General features: G+C 42.1%; 1 protein-coding gene across 7 annotated transcripts in view; it reads left to right on the plus strand.

Annotated features, from left to right (window-relative positions):
• Positions 1 to 20,145, plus strand: part of SLC5A1 (solute carrier family 5 member 1) — a 50,133-nt gene continuing 29,988 nt past the window's right edge. For 3 of the 7 annotated variants that reach the window (XM_040081174.2, XM_040081179.2, XM_040081175.2), the window contains exons 1-2: positions 1 to 161; positions 1,058 to 1,261. The gene's annotated coding sequence lies outside the window, so the exon portion shown is untranslated. Of the gene's footprint in view, positions 162 to 1,026; positions 1,262 to 20,145 lie in introns of all 7 variants that reach the window. The other 4 variants (XM_040081177.2, XM_040081178.2, XM_040081180.2 and 1 more) reach the window with 2 other exon arrangements.

Raw genomic sequence — 20,145 nt, forward strand, 5'->3', positions numbered from 1 at the left:
AGGAGGAAGGGACAGGAGGTGGTGTGAGGAAGGGTCAGACACCGTACCGGGGACAGGCGGGGTGAGGCGGCCGTGCGAGGGGCAGGAACCAGCGAGCTGGAAATGCAGGAGAGAGAGTCAGAGCCGTGTGGGGCTGCTCATGGGACTGCAACATTGAGAAGGTATGAAAAAGACTTTTAGATAACTGATACTTGGGGCACCCTGAAGTTTTTAAAGGAGCACTCTTGAATGCTTTGGCCGTCTCGATGATGATGAAGACAACACAAGCAAAAAATGCTCCCATGCAATCCATATTCTTGTTTCCACTTCAGCAGCTTTTTCGTTTCCTGGGCTCTGGGATTGCTAAATGCTTTTTTATAATCCCTATTGTGATCTGGAGGAAACCAAAAGTGATGAATAGCACACGTTTATTCCAATATGTTTCAGTAGACCATAGGATTCAGGTATATTGGAACTGGAATTCCTCATAGGTGACTCCCAAGTCATGTTTTCTGCCTATCACTCTCTAAAATAAATAAAATCCTAGGCTATGCCAAATTTATTGTTTGAAAACACCAGATATATTCACCAAAGGTGTTTAGTTGAAGTTCACAACGTTTTTTGAAGCAGGGGTAATTTCAATGGAAATATTCAAAACTGAGTGAGTTTCCCCACTGCCCCCAGGGGGTTTTCTTTATGTGTCCTTGGAGGCATAAGAGGTTCTTTGCTGCTCTTGATGTGGTGAGGGTTTTATTAGGGTCCATCTGAGCACTCCTCTTGCCCAGAACCACACTTCTTATGGCTTTCACTGGCAATCTTTGTTGAGAGGTTCAGTCACTTGGAGGATGTTGATATCATATTAACAAGGCCTGTGCATATCCTTGAATTTTTAGCAACCCGACAGCTACTAACAGTAAAGCAGCATTTTCTGTGATGTTAGAGGAGCTTGAAACCTATGGCATAGTCAGCCCTTAAATTAATTGTGTGTTCTTTATAGGGACAGAGATCCTTTCAGTCTATGTCCTAATCTGCTCAAATATGTTCAAGTTTCATAGAAATGGTTGTGTTCATCTCTCAGAGTACAAGCACACCCACAGCCCATTGAGCCCTCTGGAACACACTGTGCCAATGCTATGGGACACCAGACTGTACTGGGAGGCTGTTCTCTAACATGGGCAGTAGGGCTGAGGATGTGAAGGTGCTGGGGAAGCAGGAACATTCACAAGAGTGGTGTGACTGGATGCCCATGGATGACACACAGCAAAGGACCACAGTTCCCCTGGTAAGCAGCCATTCACTCTGTTTCTACTTGGGTCTCACTAGGGGTTTGAAAATAGATTTTCCACGTTGCCTTTCCCTTGCCTGTAACTTCAGGCTGTGGTTTTCCATCCTTAATACTCACACCTATGATCTACATCTGGATGGATGGACTGACTTCCAGAGCCCAATCTATTTCCCAAGGAGCACGAGGGTGTTCCCTAACCTACTCTCAGGGCCTCTTCCAGCAGCTGCGATAGGCTGCTTTATAATAATCTAGAAAAAATCGTGTGAGTACACCTTGGGTAGACAAAATGAAAAGCCTGGCTGTATTTTAAGTCATATAAGAGAATGACTTCATGATAATGGAAATTAGAAGGGTGAAAACTGATGTCACTATACATTATAAAACATCTTCTGTCAGCATGGGACCAACTGGAAATCTTTCAATAAACCAATTTGAGTGTAAGGGCAGAGAGAAAACAGGAAGAATATTCTAGTTCTTTGGATCCTTGTTTTTTTTTAAATTATATCCACACCACATATTTGAATTAATTTGACATAATTGATGAGGAAAAATTGGCCAAAACACTTCAACAACATGAGAAACCAATTTGAATAGATCTTAAGTTCATTAAAGCAGCTCCTTGAAATCAATGGCAGATTTTGAAGACTGTGAAGTTGATTATACACATAATTGACAGAGGATGTTTAGATCTTGTTCTGAACAAGCCTGCAGTACTTGAAGTTCCATAGATGCAGATGGTTTAGTGTCTGAGCCTTAATGATTTTTGAGATAAATGAAGATGTTTTTCTGAACACTGAGGTCAGGCCAGGTAAACTTTTAATTGGCATTAGAAATCGAGCCATCTGTTAGAAATAAGTGTTTATTATGGCTTTCCTGTATGCCAATTGTGATCTAATACTGAATAACTATAAATGTAGTAATAATTTTTTTTATATAGACATATATTTTATATACATATATATATGCACCCACACTTGAAGTATGCACATTTCTTTTTTCTGAATCTTCAGTGTTACTTGTTTATTTTAGTGTAAATGATTTTAACAAATGATTATGAACCAGCTTGGTCTGTCCCAACTCGAACATTATAGCCAGATGAATTATTTTCATTCAATTGGGTTTTTGTAAACCCCAAAGTGCACCAAGGCAAAGCACTGTGAGTACTTCAGCAGTGAATATATATATTTTTATGGAGGTAATCATTAAGAAATCATTTGTGTAAAGTAATGTGCTTAAATTAGTGTGAGCTATTTTCACATAATTCGATAATGTGATCGATTCCACTTTAGGATTCAGTCTAATAGTAGTTGAACTCTTCCATCTCTGAAGAATTAAGTGGTTTAACAACAGGTCTAAGAGAAGAAACAGATCAAAATACACTGTCCATATGACTTTCAGTGATGTTTTGCCAGTTATAAATATTGAATATAATAATTATTTATAAATCATAACAAACATATATATTATTAGAAAAACAAGCCAATTATATTTGCAGTAATTGCATATAAGTTTGTGCCATTTCGAGAACCGCATCCTTGTTTGAACCCCTGAGGAATGTCCTTTATCCAGGGATTTCTCCAGCCGAGGCTACTGAAAGGGCAGGGATGGCAGAGCAGCGTTGATCCCTTTTTGCCAGGTGCCTTGGGCACACGTTGGAAGGAAGCAGGAGTTGTAGGGGTGGCAGGAGCAGCATTTTCCTAACAGCCTTTGTGACCCTTGTTGTGCCCTCACAGCACCAGACCACATCTGACTCTTGCAGAGGGCAGAGAAGTAGATGGATGACAGTGATTGACTGGTTTCCCTGCTGAGCAAAATGGATTGTTCTCTCTCTGCAAAGAGAAACTGGTGCTTGTCCATGTTTTCTTTGTTTTGACTCAGAAAAAGGCCAAATCCCTGGTGGTTATTTGTTTTTGAAGTAGAGCCCAGTTACTCCAGTGACCCAGCTGCCCGGGCTGTGGGGCCTTAGGGCACCACTCCGAGGGATGCCAGGTGTGGGCACCATCTGCAGTGGCAGCCAGAGCCACCCTGGGGCCATGGTCTCTGTTCCTGTCACCGCATCCCAGACCCGAGCAGGGAGCAGAGGGCTGGGGCTGCCTTTGGCAGGAAACGGCCTGGGTCTCTGAGTGTTTGCTGGGTGTCCATCCGAGGGTGAGGGAGACTCCAGCAGGTCCTTAAAGGGCAGGAACTCCTCTGTTCTCTTGTGCCACCTCAAGCTATTTAAGGGCTGCTATTTGCCTCTTGTGGAACAAGAATCCTCTCTGGGCTGTAAGGTGGTGTGGAAGGATGGGCAAGTTCAGACTGTTCCTGTCCCTGGTGTCATCAGAGCCCAGCGTGGCTCAGAGATGAGCAGGCTGTGGTACCACTGCTGAGTCATTCCTTGGGTGTCCACAGCTGACAATTCCTCACTTGGAGATTAATTAGGGATGGAATTAACTTACTTTTAGGTTAGTGAAGCCCAGCTTTAGCTGAGCTCATTAGCCCAATGTTAGTTGTGTTTAAAACAATTGCTTTAAGTTTTTACTAAACACATTATGTGTGTGTGCGTGTTGTTAATTCTGCCATAAAGATTATGTGGAATCCTTGGATTAGGAGCTGATTAAGAACCACTAAAGTGCCAGATCTCTGGGTAAGGTATAATGAATTATTCAGGCTGTTATCCTAGTGCAATCACAGTAATGTCTTGGTGCTAATTAGCAGGTGGATGGGCTGACACAAAGTCAGGAACACCTAGGAGACATTTTATTCAACCTGTATCACGATTCCGCATGATAAATATATTTTCTGACCTTATAATTTATTTCTTAATCAATAGAAACGAGCCTTATTTTTCTCTATGTTATTTCAGCTTTTGTTTTTTAAAATTAATACTTTTTTTAGGGCTAACTAGCCTGAGAGCTAAAGCTTTTAACAGCTTCTGGGACAGCCGCTGCAAAGGTTTACTATTATTTCTCACTATAATACATTGTCCATATTTGGTGAGCTGCATGTTACCATTTCTTCTATTATGTGTGATCTTTGTTGTCTTGTATCAATCAGAGCAGAATTTGTCTTATTTTTAATTAACCTAGAACTTGTATGTACACTTGTAAAGTGCGGCACTTACTGTAGGAATGAATTAGATATTTGTTCATATTAATCTTTATTACTCAAGGCAACACAGTTTATAACAGATTTTTTTTTTGCTTGGCCATTAGTCATTACTCTATATTCTCCTCATTCTCCCTTTTAAGTAAACTCTCAGCATTTTGTTTTACTTGATGTTAGCATATATCATTGTTCATCAAAGGGATTTATCAGAAGTCAAACAAAAGGATGTTATTTTGCATTTTGCCACAGTTTCTTAAAAAAATCTTAGTTTTTGAAATTGCATCCTGAATCATAGCTTAATGCAGATATTTCAGTCTCACAGCTCAGCCTGAAAAACCACAACCCACGACCAAAACAGTCCTCACCACCTATTTCCCACTTGTTTTCTTCTCTAGCAGCTATTTTCCTTCAGTTTGTGCTGACGCTGCTGAGCTTTCCTTCCACTCCCCTGCAGAAATGATTCTGATAACTTCATGAAGGTGTAACTGGTTTGTGGGACCTGTTGGTTGTACGGGAATGCCCAGCTCAGCCTGATTTTTGTGAGTTGTGCAGCTGGCTGCTCCGTGACTATCTTTTGATTTAGGGAGGAAGTGTATGAGGACAGAAGAATAACTTGGGGGAAACGCTGATGGCCTTCTTTGTGTCTGTCTCTGGTGTTTGTGTTTCTGCTCATCAACAGCGTGAGATATTTATTCCCCCTTTCCTCTCCTCCTCCTCCCCTTTTCCTGTTTCTCTCCCTCGGCCACCACATCCTTCCTAGTGCTGCTTATCTCTGAGAATTTTTCTTCCCTCTCTCAGTTCTCACTCTGCTGTGTGTGATTAAGCACCTGGAACATTTCCAACCTGATGACTGCAGGGTTTTGCAATGAAACCCCTTGGAGATTTACAGAGTGGGCTGCTCTGAAGGAGTTGGACTTTATGAGTCCTAATGCCTGCCTTTGTGGAGATTTGGAAAGTGCTTGGCATATTAAATGCATTGTTGCTATCTGAGTAACAGCAACAATCCGCATGAGGTCTTGAAGTACAAAAACGTTTCCTTGTGACAAACTGTACCAAGTCCTTCATATAGGAATGTGCTCTTTCCCTTTGTGCTGAGCTGCTCAGACAGCTGGGCTGATGGGCACTGCTGCCAGGGACTCGTGAGAGGCTGGGGTTAGTCTGGGACAAACATCCCATCTACAGCCTTGCTCAAATTAGCTTTCTAAGCTTCACATTATTTGAAGTTTGGGTCTGAATAGACCAGCTGGGCTTCATCTGCACTTCAACTGTAAGAAACAAGTCACTTTTAGTAGAAGATGTCACAGCTGCAACCCTGTGTTGCTGAGCTGCAATGTTACAATCACAACCCCTACATCTGATTCTACATTAACTCCATCCAAAAGGAGCGCTGGAGGGCAATTACTGTGCTGAATAAACTGTACTAAGGTTTTGCTTTAGAGAGACTGTGTGAGGATGCTGGACAGAAAAACACTGTGTGATAGGGCTGAAATGTTCCTCAGGAACATTGCCCTGAGCTTTTAGCCTGCAGGCTGTCCTCAGAAGGCAGAGCTTTTTGTTACTTTATCTTGCACTCAAGGCTGCGTACACCGATAAAACACTGTGTATCAATAATGCTGGCCTTTTATTGCCAAGAAGCTTTTTCCCAGGGGTTTTATAGCCATTTAACATAAAGCTGGCAGTAACATCATCTGCTGGCTGAGACTGGCCAGTACTAAAAGAGGATTGAATGCAGAAAGGGTATTTGTACTCAATAAATTCAAATATTTGGGAGTATAATAGAATTGGAAGAAGATCTAGAAAATTAAAAAGAGGGAACGTTCTTCCATCTTGGTGAGGATCCAAAGGAGCTTTCAGTAGAAGGAAAATACGTTTTCATGTCAGCTGGCGAGGTTCTTATTATTGTGACTTCAAGTAGAAAGAACAGAAGGAAGAGGGCAAAGGAATCTTCTCCTCAGGTCCTGTACAGCTGTGGCAGCAACACTTGGTTATTGGTATTGCTGTGACAGAGCCCTGGGTAATCAGTCAGAGAATGGAAATATATTAGAAAATGTACATATATATTCTGTGCAGTGAGATTTCCCTCAGTGTCTCTCTGGAGATGTCTGACAGTTTCTTCTGGATTGTCAGAAGTCCTTTCAGTAAATCAGTGTTTGAACCATGCCTAAACTTCCTGTGACCACACACGCTTTGCTTCAGAATCTCTGTTCTACATAATGTATTAGAGATTATAGAATTAAGATTTTTTAAAAACAAATCACAGCTCAAATTAAAATTTCTCCTTCTTCGTCTTCTGTCCGTCCTTCAGTCTGTCCATCCATTCCTTTTCCTTGCATCTATCCTTGTTACAAAGTTCCTATTTTTACCTCAATTATCTTTTATCCTGCTCTTCCCTGAGCCCTCTTTTGTCCTTTCTGACCTCTCTTCCCACTTAAAATGCTTTCTTCCTGGCCTGATGGAGCATTGCCATGGTGACCACATGACATCACTGCACTGCAGAGTTGCCTGGGGAACCGTATGATGTCATTGCACTGGAGGCAGTTGCCACGGTTACTGAGTTGGCCGAGGGAACTGGGAAAAGGGTTTGTCATCTGACGGGTGCCAGGAAACGTTCCCATAAACTGGAATAAAGAAGAGATTTTATTTATGTTTTTCTGTTCCAGGGAGGGCTGCCTGTGACTCAAAGCCCCCATTGCTTTATGTCCTGTAACGTTCTCTGGCTGGGCTGTTTCCATTGGTCTCTGGGATCTTGCCCACCTGTTTCTACTGTTGGATGTTGCTGTGAACATCAAACCACCATAAAATGGAGAAAAGCTGTGTTGTCCTGTGGTGCTGTTTAAGACGGGATTGCAGTTTCTGTTGCTCTTTGATTTCTCCTCTTTGTTTCCCTTGGTTTCTGAGAAAAATAGCTCAGCCCAGTATTTATCCCAGCAGACACCAGAGGTGCAGTAACAGTAAATGTCACAGCCCGAGCCTGCTGCATCTGCACCAGCCTCTGTGTGGGCCTGTAATTTGTTTTCCACTCCTTTCCTACCTTTCCCAATTTCTAATTCATCACTCCTGACATGTACCCGTCTTGTTTTAATAATTCCAGCAGTTCCCAGAAGCGTCCTATGTGAAAGGTGAAGCAGAGGTTAAATAAAAAGTAGGAGGCAGCTATTGGAGATGGGAAAGGCACACAAGAACACGTTTAGTGAGTGTGTGAGTTCGTGTGAGGATGTGGGGATGTAAACAGTGCTTAACACTGTTTGTGATGTGCAGATCTGTACCTCTGGCAGCATTTGTGTATGCACATAGACATACATGCAATGTCTCTATGTATGCTCTATGGATAAATAAATAACTTTTCATGAACTAGCTTTTCTAGGCTTTCTGCAGTTTGAGTGAATTACATGTCTAGGGCATATTAGTCAAGTCATGCACGTGTAAGCGTGACTGCCTCCACATCTCAAATGAAGTCTCTGCTCTCAGTACCCCTGGAGATGCTCTGGAGTTCACTAGAAACTGGTTCCAAATTTCCCACTGAAGTTCATGGAATGAGCCATTCTTGGACCCCACTGTGTGCAGGCATCATCAAGGTGAAAACCTAAATCCTTACAGTTACTGTGGAGCTGCAAACAGGAATGCAGTCAAAGAAGCTATAGAGAGTGCTGATGTCAGGCCAGGTAACTGAGGAATTTAGGGGCATCTGAACCTTTGACTGAAATCCAGGGCTCCTGAAATGTTGGGGAGCCTGGAATGGGGGTAGCAGCTCAGCTCTGGCAGAACTAGGAGGAAAATCCAGAAGTGGGAACGTAACTTCTTTGGGCAGGGAACAGAACTTCCACTTGGGCATGGGGAGAAGCAAGTGGATAGAAGTTGGAGGTTTTTGATGTTTGTTCATTTTGGATTCCCCTCCTTATGCTTTACAAGCACTGCTTAATTGACTGTTTATTTGTTCAGCATACAGAACAAAACAATCTCAGCCTTTGTGCCAGAGTAACTGTAAAAAAAGTTGTGCTTTATATTTCAAATCACTGAATGTCATTTTGATCAGATGGCAATGAACACAACAGCTCACAGAGGGGGAAAGCAGCAGCCAGTCTGTGCTCAGGTGTTCCCAACAATCAGGTGAGACATGAATAATCTCTTGCCTGTGCTTCAGATTGTGTGTAAATGCTTAAATTTTAGTTTGAAAACAGTGTTTAGTTAATCAACATGCAGTGGTGGGGTTTGCTGTTCTGTTCATGATGAGCCAAGGGAATTGCATCACTGTAAAATATGTGTCAGTAATCATGGCCTGTCCTGGGCTTTAATGGGCTGGAGCAGCCCTGCAGTTCTAGTCTGGGATGCTGCTGAATCTGTAATTGAAGGGATATTTGATCCTGTTATTAATGGCCACTTGTGTTACTTTTTCTGTAAACTGAGCTTCAGAATGACCCCTGGACTTGGGTTTGTTTTATTTCAACGCTCTACCTGGCAATTTGAGGTTATTGTATTTAAGTACATTTTAAACATTTATGTTTGGATGACATTTACTGGTAAAATATGAGAAAGCAAGCAAGAAACTGGACTGTGTTTGTTTAACTGTCAGGGCAGTGTGGGAAAAAGTTGGTAGAGCTTATGGTGTTTTGGTAAATTTTACCTGAAATCCACATGTTTATGATTCATATTCCAGCTTTTCCTGTCTCTGGACTTTCAGCAATGTCAGGTTGTTGTAAATATTGAAATAATAATTGTATGCTGTGCTATAGCAATACTGGAGATCTCAAGTGGTACAGAGTTACAGGTTTATTTTCCACTAGCCTGAAGCACTTGGGGTTTGTATGTGGTGAGGTTCTGTGAGCAGCAGCGGAGGTGGTTTGTGGTGCTGCAGGACAGACAGTCCTGGGAGAGCTCAGCTTCTGCTGACTAATGCTTCCATCTGCTGGAGAAGTTTGTTTGCACAGTATTCACTCTGTACTGCACTCAGAGAAATAAAATCTTGCTCATTAAACCCCCAAGGATCTAGTGATCATTGGTTACTATAACTAAACAAGCTCCTCCAGGATTTTAAGCAGCTAACACAAATCACTTATGTTCTCTATAGCTTTGCATCTAAAAGATGTAAGTCTCTGCCTACCTGGAATCAGTACTCTCATGTTTTATTCTAAAATATCATAACTTACACAGTAGTAATGTAAGTTAGAGATTTGCAAACATCTTCCTAGTGGGTGATTTGGTGACTTGTGACTCAGACCTGTGCTTTCACTGCGAGGCTGCAGAGGCTGTGGGACTGTCCCTTAGCTCTTCATGGCTGAGCAGGAGGGGGCACCTACCCACTGGGACAGGATGGATTTTAGAGCTGGGACTCGAAAGTTCTCTCAGTTTTATTTACACTGCCACAGTACATCAGGATATGTGCTCCCAAAGCATGTTTTTGAATTGTGGAATTAACTTGCTTTGCAATAAACTTGAGAACTTTGAATAAAACTTGTGTCTAGAGACACTGTAGCCCAGCTAACATAGTACTTCCCAGCCACCTTTCTCTCCTTAATGAGTTATTTTCTATTTTTTCCTGCAAATCCATTGAAAGAACAGCATGAGATGGTTACTCTGTCTTTGCATTGTCTTTTTATTCTTAGTAGGTTGTGTAGGAAATACAAAAAGTAGGAGTGTGCAAATACAAAAACCCCACCCCCAAACTGTAAAATTTGTGGAGAACAAATCTGTTCTGTGTTACTTGTTGTTTATGACAGTGTTGTTAGGTGTAATGATACCAGAACACCTTTGGACTTGATACAGTGGCATTACAAATAAATACAACATTCTTATGTTAGATAAAAATTATATCTTTATAAAGATAAAATTAGATAGAAAGTATATATAAAATTTATAAGCTTATGTGTTAGATTAGATGTACTAGTTCAGGACAATTTTAGAGGAATTCATAAAAAAAGATGGAGATTCTTATCCATAGTATAATCCTATATTGAAGATTACATTCTGCAGTATGTTTATTGATGTTTATTGAATTAATATATTTAAATAAATAATAAAAAGGATAATAAACAATAAAGTCAGAGCACCTTGCCCCTGTCTCCCTGCAATCTCTGCAATTCTGTGCCCTTTGGGATCATCATTTCACTTGATAAAAATCATCTGTTGTGCACATGAAAGTTTGACACGGCCTTCAACAGCCACTGGAGCGTTCCACCCCTGGAGCACATCAGCTCCATCTCCTCCAAACATTTGGATGTTGGACTTGCCTGTGCAAGGACCACCAAGTACCCTTTGCTTTAAGACAAGGACTTGGAAGCAGGGTCAAACACCAAAAAAAGGGATGGATTTTAGGGACTTAATATTTTTAAAATGATGAGAGGGGTAGGAAATACAGACTTTAGATTTGCTTTTGTTGTACTTCTACTGCTAAGGAAAAATAATTCAAGATGTCTTTCACTGATGACACTTGAAGTTTTGTAAGTAAGTTAATCTCCTATGTGTGTGGGTTTAGTGCTTTTTTGAAAATAAAGAGCTCAGTACTTCTAGGCAGCAAATATTCTGCTCTGAGTGTTGAGAATGTAGGAAACGCATTTGTGAATGGTGGGAACACTACAGTCTAGGTCCCAAATCCATCATTTGTGTGGACAAATATCTTAGCAGCCACCAGAAGCTATCTTTGAGTAGGATTAATTGAACTAGATGTACAGTTTAAAGAATCACATGGAAGCCAGAGGCAAAACTTTAGGCAGTTATTGTTTTCCTTGTGTTGTTACTTCACTTGCAGGAGTAAAAATATCTGAAGCTGCCAGTGGTAGTAATTTAATAAAGAGCATTTTATTTGATTAAAAAAAAAAAATTAAAAATACAAGCCCTCAAAAAAATCAACTCAACTTCCCCCCCCAAAAAAAAAACCCAAAACCCAAACCACCAAACAAAGGCAGGCTGTCCATCCATCACATTATATATGCAAATAAAGGCAGAAGTGCTTTTCCCTGAGTGCCCATGATGCAGGAGCACATTCCATTGCTGATGAGTGTGCTTTCATCCTCAGAGTATTTTGGCTGTCAGTATCTTTATGGCTCACATACCTTAGCAGGCTGTAGCTCACACCTGCAAGTCTCTGCACAGTAAATTTTTTTTTTACTACTGGTGAACTGAGATGAAGCTACTTACTCTCCTTGTTAATGGATGCATTTGCTCTTGCTGCTTCAAACTGTTTTCTCAAGAGGTTATCAATAATTTAGTATTTTAGCCAATTGTCAATTCTTAATTTTCATTAAGAATCTACTTAAAGTGGTTTTAATTGCCTCTTTCGTGATGTGGTAACTTTGGACAGCGCCGTATCCCAGGGAAATGATGTTTTCTATGTTCTTCATGTGGGATTGTAAACACAGAGATGTTGGGATGTTGTGTTGGTGGACATGATTCAAATCATAAATTGCCATGAATTTTCAGAACCACTTCCAGCAGGTGAAGAGCATGAATGCAAAATTGTCACACCCTGGTTGTCAGTGATCAAATTTTTCATTGGATGAAGTAATAGGCAGAAAATATTTTCCCCTGAAAAATGTCTGTATACCACATTAAGCACAGTAATGCTCCTTTAGAGATAATATTGTTTATTTTAAAGGAAGAAAAGTGTCTGTGTGTGTACAGGAGGTGGGGGAGGATGAGTATTGATTTGAGCAGTGGAGTCATGGAAATCAATTCACTTTTCAGCTCCTGGAGGATGGCATTGCTGCTGGTGGTTCGTGACTGCCTTATCCTTTGCGTCATTGATGGGGCAGAGAGCAATTCTGTCCTGAAGCTGAAAAGTTGCTATGCCTTGGATGCTTTGTTCAGCTGGGAACAATGATTTCTTTCCAGTGGTTAATGGTGCCAGCAACGTTTACAGGTGAAGCTGTGGCTGATAGACCTGTTTGCAAGCTTTCTAGACGTTGTCTTCTCTACACCTTTGTGATTGTAGAATATCCTGAGCTGGAATGGACTCACAAGGATCATCTATTCAAAGTCCTGGCCTTGCACAGGACACCCCAAGAATTCCACCCTGTGCCTGAGCGTGTTCTCCAAACGCTTCTGCGGCTCTGGCAGGGTTGGCACAGGCTGGGGATGCTCTGTTGTGTGGTGTCAAGGTTGGTTTTCAATCTCGTTCTGTTCCATCTTGGGGAGCAGCAAACAGAGGCAGTTTTGTTTCAACATTCTGAGTGTTCAGTGATGTTTAGCTTGGTGCAGAAGCAGCTGGGGATTACCCTGATGGAGGCCAGTGGGAGAGAAACAAGACAGGGTTCTCTGCCCACACAAGCTTGCCTGATGAACAGTTTTGCTGTCTTCTTTCCTTCCCTGTGCCACCTGTACTGTGCACACCTTATCTATTAATAACAATTCCGTTCAGTCTGATTTGCAAGATGTCTCTCATGCTAATTGTTCCATTGTAAATTTTGGGGTACCTTCCACCTTCTTTTTCCCTCCCTAATAATCCTTTTGTTGTGGTTCTTGGTTCAGATGCAACAATAGAACACTTTTTCCATGTTGAGAATTGTTTCTTTCTAAGTTTCTGATTGCTTTAATAAATAAGCCGAACAGATGAGTGCTGATTGTGACTTTCCTGTTATTTTTGGTCCTGATGCCAATGGATGTCAGCCTCCTCAACTCTGAGCACTGCATGGGTTGCTGGTTAGTAAATGTTTTAAGGTGCTTATGGATCACATGGTTGTACTCTTTACTACTTGCTTTAGCTACTACGTGAATGACAATCTAAGAATATAAATGAATTAATTATCTGGTACTTTGTGTTAGAGGTTCAGTGTTCCAGCCCTTTTACCTTTGCTGTTTTCACAGTGTTAGGAAGGTTGGAGCCAGCCAAGATTTATGTGGTGTTGAGTATGTTACTTTTTATCACGGACATGATACAAAAAAAAGTCTTCATCTCCTATCACTGAACCTTTCCAGACTTGTACATGGAGATTTCTGTTGTGAGATGAAATGTCCAAAGTGTGTAAGAGTGGCTCAGTGATGATCTCTGCTGACTTCAGCCACAGGACTTAGCTGTGCCTGTGCATACTCGCCACAAGTCTGTTTTCTCACAGGTGCAGTTTGTGTGTTTAGGATTTCTGTGGATGTGGGATACCCTCTTGTGGATCACAGAGCATGTTAAAGTTCTGTAATAGACTGCAGCCTATTTCCTGTCACAAGCTGTTCCGTAGAAAAACATGAAATAAAAGAAGTAATTTTTTTTTTCTCCAAGGTTTCTTCAGGATAAACTGCAGTGCAGCCTTACAGGACAAATTTAATTCCTGGTATATCATTCTGCCCTTTTTTTTTTTTTTTTTTTTTCTTTTAAATTGTAGAGTATTTAAGTGGATAACCAGGGAGTTAATGAAATTCACTGATGTAAAAAAGTGAAGATGGTCTTTGCATGAATAAGAACTTAGATAATAGAAGCAGGAACCTGCAGCTGGAGCACTTTTATAAAGACCAGGGGTGGCTCTTGCTCTTCTGCCAGTGCGGTCCTTGCTTTGTCGAAGGGTAGATCCACTCTTCTGAATTCATACTGTTTTAGAAACCTTATCAGCAGGGATCTCTGGCATGGTCCTGTACAAAGCTCATGTACAAACCTTATTAAAAAGCACATGGTGTGTTTGTTGCCAGGGAAACATAAACCATTAAGCCCTAGGAACATAATTCATAAAAACAAGATTTTAGCTATTAACAACTACTTTCCCCATTAGTGCCATGAAACCTCCATGAAACAGCCTTGCAGTCTCCAGCTAATGGATGTGCCATAACTGGGAATGAGGAGGGAACCGAGGAATTGCAATTCACTGAGCTTGAAGTAGGGCTGGAGCGAGGAGAGCGCAGCACTGGGTCTGTTTTCATCTCCTGTGTTCATAAACTACTGAGCACCTGTTTATCCCATCCTGTTACTGCTCATGATCAACCACATCAAAGACAGAGCTCTGCTAAGCAGGGAAAGATCAGGCCTGCATTTTCCAACAGGTCTATTTGGAATATGAAAATAAAAATTAGGAGAGGGAAAGGAAAAAGTGGAGTATTTTGTATTGGTTTCAGAGTTAATATCTTAGTAATTTTAATTTTTCCTTCTCTGGATTGTATGTGTATTCTGTTATAATCAGCTAACTCACAATGTATTTAACATGAGTTGTGCTTATAGTTAGCATTTTTAAATGGTTTGTTTGTTTTGGTCATTCTCAATTTGTTCCTAAAATCTAGAAGCTGCATTCTTCTCCTTCATCCTTCTCTTTTTAGGAATTAAATTGGATTCATTATTTTTTTTTTTCATCCTAATACTGCAAAGCACTTAGAAATTTCTTGTGAAGGATCCACTGTGGCTGCACAGGTGTTCTGTGCCAAAATTCCACTGTACTTGTGTTCTAGGAAATATTTCTAGCAAAAAAAAGAGAGGAGTATAGTGCCTTTAGCTCTGTTTTTGCCTGGTTTAAGCTGTTAGTTGCCACTCCCAAGTGCTGACCACAGTCAGGATCCCAAGGCCGGCCTGAGTTATTGTTGACACCTTGCACTCATGCGTGTTCAGCTTTGGGATCAAGAAGCCAAAGTGAACTCATGGTCATTACTGCACTTTATTCTCAGCCCTTCCACCCATGCTGAACCATCATATCTGTGTTTGAGAGCAGAATTAACATTGCTGTCTGAAAAATGTGCTGAATTTACTGTAGTGGGGTAAGCCTTATGAATCACTGGGACATGTAGTCTCAGTCTGCAAGTCATCCATCAACAATTTAGTGTAATAAATCGGTTGCAGTCAGTCGATGGAGTCCATTGCCAGCTTTGCCCTGAGTTATTTGGGCACCTCTCCTGCAGCTCTGGAGAGATCTGTGCATGAGCTGAGCAAATGGTGATTAGGAGCTCCCAGACTTTGCCCCCACAGCCCTGGTGTGGTTTCAGCTCAGCTCACATGCAGTTTCTGCTCAGATTAGTCACAATGGAGCGTGGCTCTGAGGTGCCCTCTGCTTCCTCCAGGGTGTGATGGGACTTGGCCTGATAGCAGCCTCAAGGATTTGGCAGTGAGTGACTAGTAAAAAAATGAGTGTATGACATTGTTGGCTGTTTCAATTGTGAGAATGTGTGTCAAATCTCTGACTTATGAGCCTGTGGTAGCAGACCTGAGTGCAGAGATGAGCTTGTCAAACAGCTTTGTACAGTAAGGTAGACTTAAAGAAAAGGGAATGTGTCAGGGATCTCCAGATAACATAATTTAGTTTAAAGTGGGCCTCCAGAGAACGTGAAGGGCAAGGCTACCTTCAAAGGTAGAGCAATCGCTCAGGGCCTTGCTCAATCAGATTTTGGAAACCTCTAGGAACAGAGATTTCTGTCTTTCTGGACAACCTGTTTCAGGACTTGAGCACTTACACTGGATTTTTTCTCTTCTATATCCACTCATGTTTCCTCCTGCCCCAATCTGTGACCATTGCTTCTTGCCCTTGCACTGTTACCTCTAAGAAGCGTCTTTATCTCACATGTAATTGCCCTTTAACTGTTTGATTACAACAGTTTGATTCCTCTCCCAAAGCTTCTGTTCTCGAGGCTAAACACGCTCAGACCCCCAGCCTCTCCTCATGTGCTCTGGGTGCAGACACTTCACTCTTTAGTGACCCTTCCCTGAGCTCTCTCTGGGTTAGCAGGATCACCCTGGTGCCAAACAGCCCAGGGTGGGACACAGTGTCCCAGGTGCTGCCCCAGGAGCAGGAGCAGAGCTCCCTGCCCCGGCTGCTCCCTGCCCTGGCTGCTCCCTGTGCTCTGCCAGTGCCATTGCAGCGTCTGCGCTCGCTGTTAGCACGGTGTACAAAAGGATGTCCTCGAATGATCTGTGTCCTGATATCCATGTGTTTTCCTCTGCAAAGCAGGAAATCAGGACAATTGTATAACGCAGGAGTTTGTGGAGGAGTTTGTTCTTTGATATTAGCTTTTATCCAAGTTCAGCGTCAGGAAAAACCCTGACCTACTGCAAGGACACTTGAGCTCCATGGGTGCCTGGATACTGCACCGTTTGTGCTCTCCCATCAAACACAGGGTGCCAGGCTGTGGCAAAAAACACCCTGAGACTGGGAGAGACAACATTTCTGTTATTGGGGGGACCCCAGTGCTTATTTGGCAAAACAGCAGCCAGCAGTGAGAAGGGAAACCTTGAAACCTGGGCCTGCACTTGCACTATTTTCAAGCAGTTTGGGACCTAAAATCTGCTGCCACGATCTGGGAGGTGACCCCAGCCACGTGGGGATTTCTTGGCCCATTGTTATGGATGCCAAGTATTAGGAGGGGGCTTCCTTTGTGCAGCTGTAGGGACTGAGCTTTACTGCTCTTACCTCTGACAGTGAAGGTGTCTTCTCCTGTCCCCAAAACGTTGAAGTGATTTGCTCACAAAGGTCATCTTGGCTCTGATGTGGTCTGATGGATTCACTGAAGCATCTGATCATGATGAAAAGTCCTACATGGTAAAATGAGTCTCCTTTCTCTTACTGCCAGTTCTGGACTCTTAAGGAATCATTAACAAGTAGTAAAATAATAGCCACTCTAAATCACTCTGGTGTCCTGTGATTGTACAACAGTGATTATTATTCTCTACCCCTTGTGATTTCCTTGGAGAAAGTACAATTTAAATACTATTTCAGTCAAGTCAGGTAATTTCTAATGTGTGAATGTGTAAAAGTAGCTTTTAATGTGTTTTCTAATTTGGATACTCAGCTTTCTTATAGAAACTCCTATTACTGATAGGTAGGAAATCTCTTAGAATTTTTAAAGTGGCAATAAAGTGTAAAAATGAATGTTTCAGGATGCAGAAAAAATTCTGACAAGTTACAAATATGCAGTTTTTAGCAAGCAGACATGTGATTCCTCTGACAACTGAAAGGGCCTCACTGGTATTGTCATCAAATTATTCTTTAAAACATTAATGTGTGATTTGCTTGCTCTCTAAAGTGTTGAAATAAAATTTTATCTGTGATCACAAATGGAAGCTCAAACTCTTTACTGTCCCTCTGGGCCACACCCAGAGCGTTCTGGAATGTGCATCTCCCACTCTATCTCTGATCTTTGCATGATGTTCCCTAAACGTTTACTCTTCTTTTGCATGAGCTTAAGGGAGGACCACTGACATTTGAGGAGTTAGAAGAGATTTTTGCACTTCTGGGAGAGATCTCTCGGAGCAGATTGTGAGCTCGTGTTCCAGTGGGACGGATTCCTTCTGCATGTGCTCTGTCTGGATGGTGTTGGGAGCTGCATTCTTGCCTGGGGTGACTTCAGTAACCCGTCAGGCTTACAGTCCTCAACGCAGTTTCCGATAAGCGATGTCCTGATGATATGAAACTCCTTAATTGATGCTGAAAAATATGTTCCAAATTTTACACGCCCTTCTTAAACGCAGCGTACTACAAGGTGCAACTACATGTGAATCACCCCAGTTCCACACCTGCAGGGTTGTGAAAGTACAGAGCTTTTCAAAGCCAGAGAACCTGTCATCAGTGCTGCTCTTCCTGCCCAGCTAGCACCCTGTTCACACTCCCAACCTGTACTGGGAGCAAGGCTGCCAAAAGCTTTATTCCACCAGCCTTGTTTGTGATAGATCCACACATGGATTTAATGTGCTGTGCCGGTGTATGGGGGAGAAGCGTGGGAATTATTCCTGAAGGTACAAGAAGCAGAACAAGCGCAGCTGCTGCACAAACGGGGTGCAGTTATGACCTGTCCTGTGCATCCATCACACATCCTGCTGGGCCCTGAGCTTCCTGGCAGCTAAACAGGCTGTCAGAGCTGTCCAAGCCCACAGGAGCTTTTCCTTTCAGCAGTATTCCTTGAAAACTGGGTGAAGTTGTTATGTTCTGCTGCTTAAAGTGTTCTTTATTAGGCTTTTATTGATTTCCCACTCAAAATTGCTGATAGTGCCCTTCTCTGGCTTGAAAGAAGTAAACTGGAGATGTGGAGTCCCCATAAAACCAAGATGGCTTTTATGAGGGTTTTTTTGGAGGGGGTGGGAAGCAGGGGAAAAGGGAGAAGCATTGCAGGGATTTCTCTCTGTTCCTTTAGTGTTGGTATAATTATCCAATGTGAGGATGTGTCATTGTTTCCATTTAACACTGCTGAGCTGAATAATTTGGTGTGTGATAGTAAATGTGATTCTAGGCTGTATCTATAGATTGTGCCATGGATTGGATGGATGAAAAATATTGCTGTAATGACTGGTTTGGGTAGAAATGATATTTGTATCAAATCTTGGAGCGAGAGCCTGGCACCATTGAAGAGAAAGAAAAAAGGGATACAATGCTGAATTTTTAGCTGCTTTATGGTAACCCCGGGATGGCAGGAAAGCACAGAATTACTCCAGGAGGTTTTCTCCCTGAAGAACATTTCCTCTGGTGGAGAACATCCATAACCGAGCCCCGCTGTCACCCCCGTATTCCCTCGGCTCTGCTTTGGGGAATACCGGCTCCTCCAGTCCGTCGGGCTCTCTGCCCTTCGCAGATAACAGGAAAGATACGGCTTTTGAAGCCTGTATTCCTCAGTATTCTGCTCCTTGAGCCTGAGCGGTGCATTCTTAGGCGTAATCAGCCTCTGTGCTCCTGCAACAAAGGGACAGGTGGCTCTGATTTGGGAATGCTGATGGTCCCACCGCTGCCTCTGCTTTGGGCACCGCTGCGTGTTCCAGCGCTCTCGGCACAGCTGGGAACGTGAGGTTTGAAACATCAGCCCGCTGCCTGCAGCAGGGCTCAATCCGCACAGCAGGAGCTATGGACCTCTGGAAGAGTTTCCTTCCCGTAAAGAGACTATTATATTTAATTATCGGTTTGTCTGTCTCGGTGGAGCTCCTTACATCACCGTGTGAGGAAATAGATCTCTCTGCACCTGTAAAGAGCAAGTAGGAGTTTTTTGATGTCCTGCTGTCAGTAAACATTCATCTAAAAATGCAAGCAACCGACTCGTGCCTCAGTCAAAATCCAGGAAACATCCACACCCATCAGTGGGTCATCTCTCATCGTGTCTGACGTTCTGATACACGTGGAGAAACCCTCACCTAAATGCACACACAGGCTGAAATAACACAGATCTAATGGAGAAAATGATTGATATCTGAGCCCCATGAACTAAAATCCTCTCAGAAATGTTCTTCCTTCTACAAAATAACATTTAAAGTCTATCCAAAAACTGTATCACACTTATATTGTGGGAGGTACCTCTGCAGAAATGTACCTGGTAATTTATTGATATTTTTTGTTTTCAGATGTCAGTATATTTTTCACACTCTTCCTTATTGCTATTTCTCTCCTTTCTTTTTCCAACAGTAATCTGTGTATAATCTGTTTGGTTGTTGGTTGGGTTTTTTGTTGATTTGTTAGTTTTTCCTTACCCCAGCAGGGATTTGTTTGCAGGCAAATTTTTCACTTTTATCCTGGCCAGAGGTTCCTTAAAGACTATTTCTCCAGGTTCTCTCTAACAATGTTTTCTGCTCTCTCTCATTTTCAGGAAGTTTCATTTATGTTTTGTACAGTATTATTAAAATTTTGTCCCCATTTAATTTCTCAACCAAACACTTTTAACTGAAGAGCCCTTGGGACCCTGTGGAGTCAACTGGACATTTTTATTAGGCTATGACATTAGTAGATTATGATCTTTCCCCCCTCCACTTAGCTTTCTTCAATCAAAGTGTCAGATACAATAAATAATAATCTATTTGTAGCTGTTTGCTGCTGTAGGGCAATCAGAACATACCCACATAGGCCGAGGCTGGCTGTTGTTCCAGAGTAACTACACTGGCTTTGAGAAAATCCAGTAGGGCAGCCAAGGCTTCCATTGGGTCTCCTGGAAAA

Source organism: Hirundo rustica, chromosome 17 (genome assembly GCF_015227805.2).
Source record: "Hirundo rustica isolate bHirRus1 chromosome 17, bHirRus1.pri.v3, whole genome shotgun sequence".
Taxonomy (NCBI): Eukaryota; Metazoa; Chordata; class Aves; order Passeriformes; family Hirundinidae; genus Hirundo; species Hirundo rustica.